This window comes from Cricetulus griseus, chromosome 2 (assembly GCF_003668045.3).
Source record: "Cricetulus griseus strain 17A/GY chromosome 2, alternate assembly CriGri-PICRH-1.0, whole genome shotgun sequence".
Lineage (NCBI taxonomy): Eukaryota > Metazoa > Chordata > Mammalia > Rodentia > Cricetidae > Cricetulus > Cricetulus griseus.
The window spans coordinates 364,662,002-364,672,627 of NC_048595.1; positions in this window are offsets into that span (position 1 = coordinate 364,662,002).

Genomic DNA, 10,626 nt, shown 5'->3' on the forward strand with positions numbered 1-10,626 from the left:
TAAAACAATTGACATTTTAATTTTTGTGGCAGCCGCAAGAAGCTGGCATAAACATAGTGATTTGAAATCATGTAAACTTATCACCCTGAGTTCTGGAGGATGGAAGTTTAAAATTGGTTTCATTGGCTCATGTCTAGAGGGCTGTGGGGCTCTGGGGAGTAAGCCATTCCTTGTTTCTCAGCTTCTAGTGGGTGACCCATTGTAAGCCTGTGTCCTTGGCTTGCAACCCCCTCCTCTTCCCCCAGTGGGCATCTCTCCATCATGCACTGTCTCACGTCAGCTTCTCAGATGTTGTCCCCACGGCCTCCGCCTCCAAAGCATCTTTGTGACATCATTGGGTAGCCTGAACCCATGAGGATAATACACCCAGCTGTGGTCCTTACCTATGTCTGCTAAGTCCCTTCTGCCACGTAAGGGACACTCACAGGTTCCAGGTTTTAGGACAAGAACATTATTCAGTTGACCACAGTTGGGAAGACACAGAAAGAACAGGGAATAGGAAAGGAATGATGCTGTGGCTGCACACACGGAGCTGCCCCCCGGGTTCTCCCAGCATCAATGCAGACATTGGCTCCTCAGAAGCAGGAGAAGGAAGAGTAGCTGAATTCACTGAGTCTCTGGTGTGTATGAGTGAACGAACATGTGTACAGCTGTGTGCACGTGAACCTGTGGGAATGTGTGTGCATACAGGGGGATGTTTGATATGAGTGTGTGTGGCAGCGAGTGTGTGTGTGTAGCTGTGTATGCAGAAAAGCAAATAATGTTGTTTAAGAAACAGCTGAGTTTTTGAGAATCTAAACCAGAGTGATGATGGCAACATTCTTGGATAGGTAGTCCTAACATTAAGCAGCTTTCTGCTGAGGTGTCCCCGTTCACAGGTAGCAAGAGTGAGGACCAGGGCTTACAGGCTCTTCTCACAGTATCAACTTTGGACAGTCTGAGCCCAAAGCTAGCCCCTCACCCCTTCAGAGCACTGGCCCCATGTTGCTTGTTTGCTGTTTCTCAGCTCTGGGCTCCAGCCTCACTACTGCTACAAAAGTCATCCCCAGGTCTGGGTAGAAAAAAATAAAACAACAGTAGACAGTGCTTAGGTGAATTTCCCTCTGAGGTGATGGGCATTTAAGTTTAACAGACACATATTCAGCCCATCTCTAATCTTGGGCATCAGGTTGTATAATCCATTTTAACACAAATTCACATACAGCAACAATTCTCTCAGACTTAGATTCTTCTGAACCTGGCTTTGCTGAAATTCTTGGTAGAATCAGGAGTGTTGTTGTGTTTGTTCTTCTAAATTTTTTATTTTTATTTTTGAGATTATAACATAATTACAGTTCGCCCTTCCCTTTCCTCCCTCCAAACTCTCCTGCTCTCCTTCAAATTCATGACCTCTTTTTTCTACTAATTGTTGTTGCATGCATATTTGTACATATATGTATACACACAATATATACCTAAATATAACCTTTTCAGTTCATATAATGTTACTTGTTTGTATGTTTTCAGGGCAGCTTACCTACAGTTCTTTGTGTTTGTTCTTTGACCTGGTACTGTCAAAGCCCTGGAGCTGTCCATGGTGTGTAAACGCTTCTCACAGACTGGAGAAAGCCCTCCTACTTTCCTGAATGATTCTGGGCAACCAACTGCATGGAATGACTTACAGCTTTTAATTTGGATTCTACAAAAAAGGAGACGAAGGAGCACAAGGAGAAGGAGGAAAAGGAGGAGGAGGAGGGTGGGCGGCTACTGTCCTAGAAGAAATATGAATCTGTGCTGACACAAGTGTTGACTGGTCTTAACTCATCTTTTTGGATACCCAAGAGCCTGATCAGGGATGTTGGGACCAGGACATCCTGGGAAGGTATGTATAGTCCTGACTCTATGCAGAGATATTTTAGTGTCTACACTGAGTGGTTCGGCTGCTTTTTTTTTTTTCAAGTTGTCATCACAATCTTCTTGCACACTCACGTTGAAGCTGCACCATTGCTTTGCACACTAAAGCACTAATTGTCTTTAAAATAACCCTAAATGGGAAGAGAAGTGGACCCCTGGGGTTGCAGCTTTGTGATCTTCCTGGGTCCTCCCTGCTTGAACTTAATGCAGCAGCCTGCTTCAAGCTGGCTCCCCCATGTCAGGGACCATCTGCAGAGCAGGCATGCAGGTGCCTCTTCCCTAGAAGCTAGAGGACAAATCCTCACAGGAAAAAAAAAAGAAGAAAAACAGAGACACGTGGTACTTGCCATGCAGCTCACTTGTGTTCCAGAAGCCGGCTGAACTATTGCAACACCCACCTGGTAATTAAGTGTGCACTCAATGGCGTGGACAGCACTAGGTCCACTAACAGAACTTTGGGGTGCACAGAAACCTAAATAGCATATTCAAATGCAAAGTGTTGCCTTTTAAGTCCTGGGTATCCCCAATACAGAGCATCATCCCAGTTCTAAATGTAATGGTACTCAGTAACTTTTCCGTTCCCTGGGAAACATAATCCCCACGAATTTCAGACTGCTTGGTACCCAAGGCATTATTTGGAGGGTGAGCCTGTGAGAGTTCCCAGAATTCCTCTCTACCCTGCACCTGTTGTGAACTTGAGACACTTGTGGGTGAAAGAGTGTTCGCCTCCAATGCACAGGTGAAAGCCTTAATTCTCAATGTGACTATAATTGAAGGTAGGACCATTTAGGGGCAATTAGGTTAAGTGAGGTCATGGTGTTAGTTGAGAGCTCATATGACAAGGGCAAGTGCACCTTATAGCAAGACAAACGTCAGAGGTCTGTCTGTGAGCACAGAGAGGCCGTGCAAATGCATAGTGAGGAAAAGAAAACCTTTCTTCGAGGCAGACAGAGCAGCCTGAGCCGCTCTTCTGAAATCCAGCTGTTCTTCTGCCTGACTAGAAGCTCTAGAACTATGAGCAAATAAGCCACCACTATCTAAGCTGCCTGGCGTGTGGTATTGTTACAGCAGCTGAGCAACACAGCACCAAGGTTACCAATTGCTTTCTAATCACCAAATCCAATTTGCACAGTCCTAGCAATGAGAGAGATCAGTGTGGTGTTTCACAGTATATCAAAGCAGACAGGTTCTCACAGAGATTAGGACAGAGAGAAGAAAAGTGAAGCAAGACTGTGGAGGGGCACTGTTGGGCCTGATAGGTAAGAAGAAACCTCTGGTGTTTGTAAATTAGAAGAGAAAATAAGTGCATTTGTCTGGTGGTTTGCTGCACAGCCAATACCAGGAGCTTGGCTGATGCTGTCTGGCAGTGATGCCAAGTGAGAATAAATGGCTGCTATGGAAGCACAATATGAGTGTGTTCATGGAAATGCATACCCCAGATGACTTTCGGAGAAGGCCTACAGGTAAGTTGAATGTGAGTGTAAGTTCTCACTCAGATTACAGAAAGAGAATGAGCCAGTCAAAGTAATTAGGAATGCCACCAGCATCGACACTCCTACATCACTTAAGTCTTTGGAGACCTTGTGAGTCACTGCAAATCACCCAGAGCAGCATTACTGTTTTTGCTTTCTCTATATAGATGGAAACAAAAATTCAAAGACACTCCCCTTGTCCCTTTCTGTTGTACCAGCACACACACCAGCACCAAGAGCAATACACACTGTCTTCCAATTGCTGGCTGTGTGTATTCCAGCTACTATTGTGAGGCACTGGGCAAGAATACCACAGTGAGCCCATGGCCAGAGGATCCATTGTGGGATTTAGGCCAATGCCCATTTTCCATTTCCACAACACAAGCCTCTCTCTGACCAGTCAGACAGGAGCCCTATTATTTCCAGAGATTAGCCTCACTTCAAATCCATTGTCTAGTTCTCAGAAGGCTGAACATCACCCCTGCTCCCCGCACGTCTGTCCTGCTAAATATACACTGGCCCTGTGGGAGAAAGCCTCACAGAATGTATGCACGGGCACTTTGCAAGATCCTTATCTGTGTAACTATTCAATGGCAGCGTTCTCCTTTGTATTCTGCACACACAGGGCATGCCTGCCTAGCTCATTCTCGCACTCACAGATCCTGGCCATGTTCCTGGCATAGAGGGGCACACAGGCACATTCTAAATGAACAAATGGGTAGGCAGAAGGAAACCAAATGCATTCAGCACTAAGCCTCTTTGGGACCGATAATCTATTTGGCTGAAAACAGTGTCCAGTACCCAAGTTTTGCCTTCTTTCTTGGGCTCCCCAGGGGATGACACTGTGGTAGGGCCAGCTACCAAGTATTCAGAATTGTGCCCTGGTCCTCTCATAGCCTTTGTGGTCAACCTTATCATTCTTTCTTTCCTTGCTGATCTCTGCCTTTAAGCTAAACTGTATCTCAGCTCCAATGATGAGTCTGGATCAAACAGTAGTAATAAGCTTTCAAAGCATCAGTGTGACCTGATACTGAGGGCCAGTGCTCTTGACATTTCTGTATGCACAGTGGCAAGTGGATCTCCATGAGTTCCAGGCCAGCCTTGTCTACCTAGAGAGTTCCAGTCTAGTCAAGGGCTGCAAGGGACACTACTCAAGGGACACTGTCTCAAAATAAAACTGAAATTTGAAAAGTATTTTTCTGGGCTCAGAGGGTGAAGGCACGTGCTATGCAAACCTGATAATGTGAGTTCAACCCTCAGATCCATGGTGGAAGGAGAGAAAATACTTCCAAAAGTTGTCATCTGACTTTGATAATTGTTGTTCTGTAGCATACACATCATACATACACACATATGTATATAATAATAAATTTAAAGTGATTTTCCTAGCAGAGTATGGTGGCACATGCTTGTTACTCTCTCTGCTTTGGGGGCTTAGGTAGAAAAATGTACATTCTAGAACAGTCTGGACTACATAGCAAGACCCAAGATCCAACATCCAGGCTCGACCCCTACCGAGGTGAGTGTACCCTCTGCTCCTGTCCTATTCCTACCCAACTTCCCATTTGCCCCGGAACTCTCTGGGCCTGGGCCTGCGCCTGCTTAGAGTGGACCTGCCCAGGCAGGGAGGAGCTCCCTGAGTCTGGAAACATCTCACTGCCACTGCCCCTTTCTGCCACTGACCCGACCCTTACCGAGTGAGGAGACTACCAGGAGAGGCAAGACCATCCAGAGCTGCAGACATTGAAGTCTTGGCCCACACACACCACCAGGTGACAAGAGCAGATAGAGAGACCCAACTTGCACCCACTGGAAGAAGACATGGGAAGAAGACTGAATAAGAACACACTCAACAACAGAAAGACCAATATGACACCACCAGAATCTAGGGACTCCAAACCAGCAAGATCTGAAAAGCCCAACACAGAGGATAAAGAAGAGATGGACCTCAAAAATTATCTTAGGAAGATGATAGAGACCTTTAAAGAGGGAACAAGAAAATCCCTTAAAGAAATAGAAGAAAAAAACAAGCAAAAAATTACATGAAGTGGAGGAAAAGACAAACCAAAAAAATCAAGAAATACACAAATCTCTTAAAGAATCTAAAGAAAGCCAAGGAAAACAACCAAACAAGTGAAGGAAGCACTTGAAACAGTTCAAGGCATGAAAGGTGAAATAGAAACAATAAAGAAAATACAGAATGAGGGGATGCTGGAAATAGAAAGGCTGGATAAATGATCAGGAACTAAAGATGTGAGTATAACCAATAGAATTCAAGAGATGGAAGAGAGAACCTCAGTTGTTGAAGACTCGCTAGAGGATATACAGTCATCGATCAAAGAAAATCTCAAGTCCAACAAATCCCTAACACAAAATATCCAGGAAATATGGGACACTGTGAAAAGGCTGAACCTAAGAATAATAGGTATAGAAGAAGGTGAAGAAATACAGCTCAAAGGTACAGAAAACATATTCAACAAAATCATAAAAGAAAACTTCCCCAACCTACAGAAGGATATGCCTATGAAAGTACAAGAAGCTTACAGAACACCAAACAGACTGGACCACAAAAAGAAGTCCCCTCGACACATAATAATCAAAATACCAAACCTACAGAATAAAGAGAAAATATTAAGAGCAGCAAAGGAAAAAGGCCAAGTAATATATAAAGGCAAACCTATCAGAATCACACCCAACTTCTCAATGGAACTTTGAAAGCCAGAAGGTCCTGGATAGATATCCTACAAACACTAAGGGAGCATGGATGCCAACGTAGACTACTGTACCCAGAAAAACTTTCAATTACTATAGATGGAGAAAACAAGATATCCATGACAAAACCAGACTTAAACAATACATATCTACAAATCCAGCACTTCAGAAAGTTCTGGAAGGAAAACTCCAACCCAACAAAGATAACTACACTCACAAAAACATAGGCAATAGATAATCCAATTTTACCAAACACAAAGGAAACAGGAGGTCGAAATACACACACAATGACACCACCAACAATAAATCTAAAACAAACAAGAACCAACAATAAATGAACATTAATATCCCTCAATGTCAATGGTCTTAACCTGCCCATAAAAAGGTATAGGCTAACAGAATGGATACGAAGACAGAATCTATCCTTCTGTTGTATATAAGAAACACACCTCAACTTCAAAGACAGGCGTTACCTCAGAGTAAAGGGTTGGGAAAAGATTTTCCAATCAAATGGGCCCAAGAAACAAGCTGGTGTAGCAATCCTAATATCTAACAAATTAGACTTCAAACTAAAATCAATCAAAAGAGATGAAGAAGGGCATTTCATACTCATCACAGGAAAAGTCCATCAAGATGAAGTCTCAATCCTGAACATCTATGCCCCAAATACGAAGGCACCTGCATTTGTAAAAGAAACATTACTAAAGCTCAAACCACACACACTTATAGTAGGAGACTTCAACACCAGGCTTTCACCACTAGACAGGACCACCACAGTGGTCTTCTTCCCATCCCTTCTTCCAGTGAGTGCAGGTGGGGTCTCTCCCTCTCCCTCTCTCTGGTGGCAGGCAGAGGGCTCAGCCTCTGGTGGCAGCCGGGTGGCAGAGAGCAGTGGGTGGACAAGGGTGGAGTGTGTTGGGACTCAGGGGGGGCCTTCCCGGTCTGGGCAGGTCCACTCTTGTCTGGGTGGGCTCAGGCAGAATCGAGCAGGGGCTGATGGGGGAGGTTTGGGGGGCAGAGCAGTGCCCAGACTCTCCTGAGGATCGGGCACCCGCCACAGGACCTGGATTTTTTTTTTTTTTCAGTCCTTCCTCCCACATGTATTTAGTCTGGGTTGCCTAGAGTTTAAGCAAGGTGATAAAAGCATCGTCTCACTGATATAACTGGCTGGTTTTCCATCCTATCAAACCTAAGAAGTATAGAAAACACTGTATGTACTAAGATGGAAGGAGTCACATACATCTTAAGGGCCACACCTTCTGTGAGAGTTAAAGAGAACAGGGCCCCAAACTAACCTCCGGGAGGCTCACAGACTCCGTGATAAGGCAGGGTTGAAATGAGCACTACAGTAGGGATGGCCACAGATGCAAAAAGCATGCAGTAGCTATTGCATCAAAGAGCCATAGTGTCGAGAATGACCCTAGATGGACATGGGTGATTGGCATTGTCTGCTTGAAGGAGAAGGAAGCCCTCTTAGAAAGCTGTGTAAACAGAGTGTGGTGGGGTGGGGGCCAGTGCTGGGTCCTGACTAGGAGCCTGCTATGGTCAGCCCGACTATGGACTCTTTTTCTCTTTGTGCTCATTCTGCCCAAGCTATGATGTGTATCCTATAAGAAGTAGCATGGAAAGCCAGACTGTAGTGGCTCATGCCTTTAATGCCAGCACTGAGGAGGCAGAAACAGGCAAATCTCTGAGTTCAAGGCCAGCCTGGTTTACAGAGTGAGTTTCAGGACAGCCAGGGCCACATGGAGAAACCCTGTTTAGAAAAAAGAAAGAAAGAGGGGAGGGGGGAAGGAGGCAGGGAGAGAGGAAGGAAGGAAGAAAGGGAAGAAGGAAGGAAGGGAGGGAAGAATGACATGGAAGTGAGATGTCTTACCATTCCTTTTGTCTTTGCTCAGATCTTCCATCTAAGTTGGCAGCTTTCCCTTCTTCCCAAGCTTTACTGGAAACTCTCCAACTCCTCTGTCCACAGTATGAGTGTAACAATCTCGGCTACTCTTTCTTGAGCAGTTTGTTTGTAGATATTGAAGAATCTGTTCCTCCAAAAACTCTATAAAGTAAGCCAATTTCCACCATCTATCTAGAAGGACTAGAACACAGGGGAGCTTGCTAGGAACAGGGCGCCTGTGGGCAGGTTTCTTCTCCCATGTGAACTGCATAAACTCAGCCCTCAAGAGACATGGAACACAAACCTGGCACCTGAGAGATGTAGACTACAGCCCCAGCCTCAGCTCCGTTTTCTATTTAGAGAAGAAACAGTGCCTTCCAAAGTGTATAGTTGAATGAAAGTCTCAAACCCCAGGTCCTCAGCTCTCTGTGCACAGCCTCCTTCTACTCCCCTGCCAGCCCATCTAGCTCAGCCTGTGGGAACTCCTTCCAAAATCTATTGTCTTTGTGCCTGGCTCTACAGACAGACTGCTGAATGCCAAGGGATATTTTTATTTCCTCCTGTGGATATGTAGTCATTTTATGTAAAAAGCTGGGTTGGGAGGAACAGGCGTTGAAGTGGAAGCAGTGTTATATTTAATCTGTATTTTATTTGACTGAGACAAGGCTCTTCTGAGTAAAAGGTGGGCATTCTGAAATATCATCCAGTCAGCAGCAGTACAAATATGACTTTTCAGCTCCATTTTCCTTAGAGAAAGGTAGAGAATGACACCAAAAAAGGCAAAACTGGGGCAAGTGGTCTGTCTTCCAGTTTCTAAACTGGTTTGAAGTTGACTGATCATGTTAATCAGATCACATCACTGTAGAGAAGGTTCTAGAAGTTCAGAGAAAACTCTTTTGCTGACTTAGCAGTTCTAGTCATCTTCTTCTTACTAGTCAGGCTTACTAGGCAACACCCTGGCCGGTTTCTACCAGTGCTAGGGTAGAACAGACAAGACTTTGTGAGGGACCAAAATAGTTCTGCTATGGATTATTTTGAGATCCAGCCTTGGGTTTTACTAAATAGGAGCAAGGAAAGCTCCGGCCCATTATTGCATTGCTAATATTAGCAAATCTACTATTGTTTACCATAGCCTCAGCATAGGATTCCTCATAGTTTTGCATCTCTATGGGCCTAAGCATCTGGATAGGCCTGCACCTGGGCGGAGGGACAAGGTATAAGGAACAAGGGAGAGTTGGGGGCGAGTGACCTGAGAGGAGAGAAGGGCAGAAATGGTTTCTTCGTGGTCATAGAAGGACGGTTAAGAAACAGTCAAAAAGATGACAAATAAAAAAAGACTGTAGTTTTACAACATGGAACTGAGAGCTCTTTAAAGATGACAAGATGCCTGTGTTTGGTCTTTATTGCTGCTGGGTTGCTAGGAGTTTCCAGGTCCAAACACCCCCACTCAGGCGGAACCTCATGGGTTAAGGCTGAGACATGCCGGGTCACGACAAGACTTTATCTTAGAATTCTGTGTCCTGGTTCCTTATGAAGTTAGCTGTGCTGGATAGTTTTACTTCAACTTGACATTGAAGGAACCGGCTTCCCTTTTGGCAGCCATAACAGCCGAACACGTGCTTGCCATAAACCTGCCTTGGTCACTTAGAGGTCAGATGCCTGTCTCGTGACAAGGAACCTTAGTCACTAAAAGGTCAGATGCCTGTCTTGTGACAAGGAACCAATCAGAAGTTAGCTGGTGGCGCTATGCTTTACGACCCTGGGTGTGCTTTACGGACAAGCGCACGACAATGACGTAGAGAGCATAGCAACCACCCTGGGAGGGCCTATGAGCCATAACAACCAGTTGACCAATCAACACAGGGCAAGCCCTCCAAGCCTGGAGGCACACCAATCGTGAGCCTGTGCGTACCCCTAGACACTCCCCTTACGCTGCCCTATAAGATCTTTTGGGAGACCCAAGGAGCCGTCTTTTCTAGCCGTCTGCCATGGCGGGTGGGTGAAAGACCCGAGCTAACATGGGGTTAGTTCGTTAAACTACAATAAAGCCTCATGCAGTTTGCATCAAGCTTTCGCCTCCATTCTGTGTTTGGGGTGGCCGCCGTCCTGGGCTAAGATTCTGGAAGCCTCAGCTTTCTGAGGGTCTAACATTTTGGGGGCTCGTCCTGGATTTGCGACCACCCCTCACCTGAGTGGAGTCGATCTTGGAGGTAAGTGGGTACCCTGTATTGTCTGTGTCTTTGTGTTTTTGTGCCGGCTGAAATCTGGTTCTGTGCTTTGCAGTCGCTCGTGTCTCGGGAAGAGACAAGAGCTCTGGTCTCGGGAGGAGACAGAGTGTGATCAGTAGACGTGCTTGGGAGATCACCGACTGCCACCCTGGAAGACGTTCCAGGAAGTCTGTGGGAACCTCAGGGACGCTTGGGAGATTCCCGTCTGGGAGCCGGTGAGGGTACGGTAGTTCTCCTGGATTGGGGAAGTTATCCGTCCTCCCGGCCGTCTGTATTTCTGGAATGGTTTTGTCTGTCTAGGTGGAGACAGACATCTGATAGTTTTTGTCTGTGTCTTGGGTGTTGTTTTGTCTTATCTGTGACTTTGATGATGGGACTGACTGTAACCAACCCCCCTCAGTCTGACTTTTGACCATTGGATGGACGTTAAGGA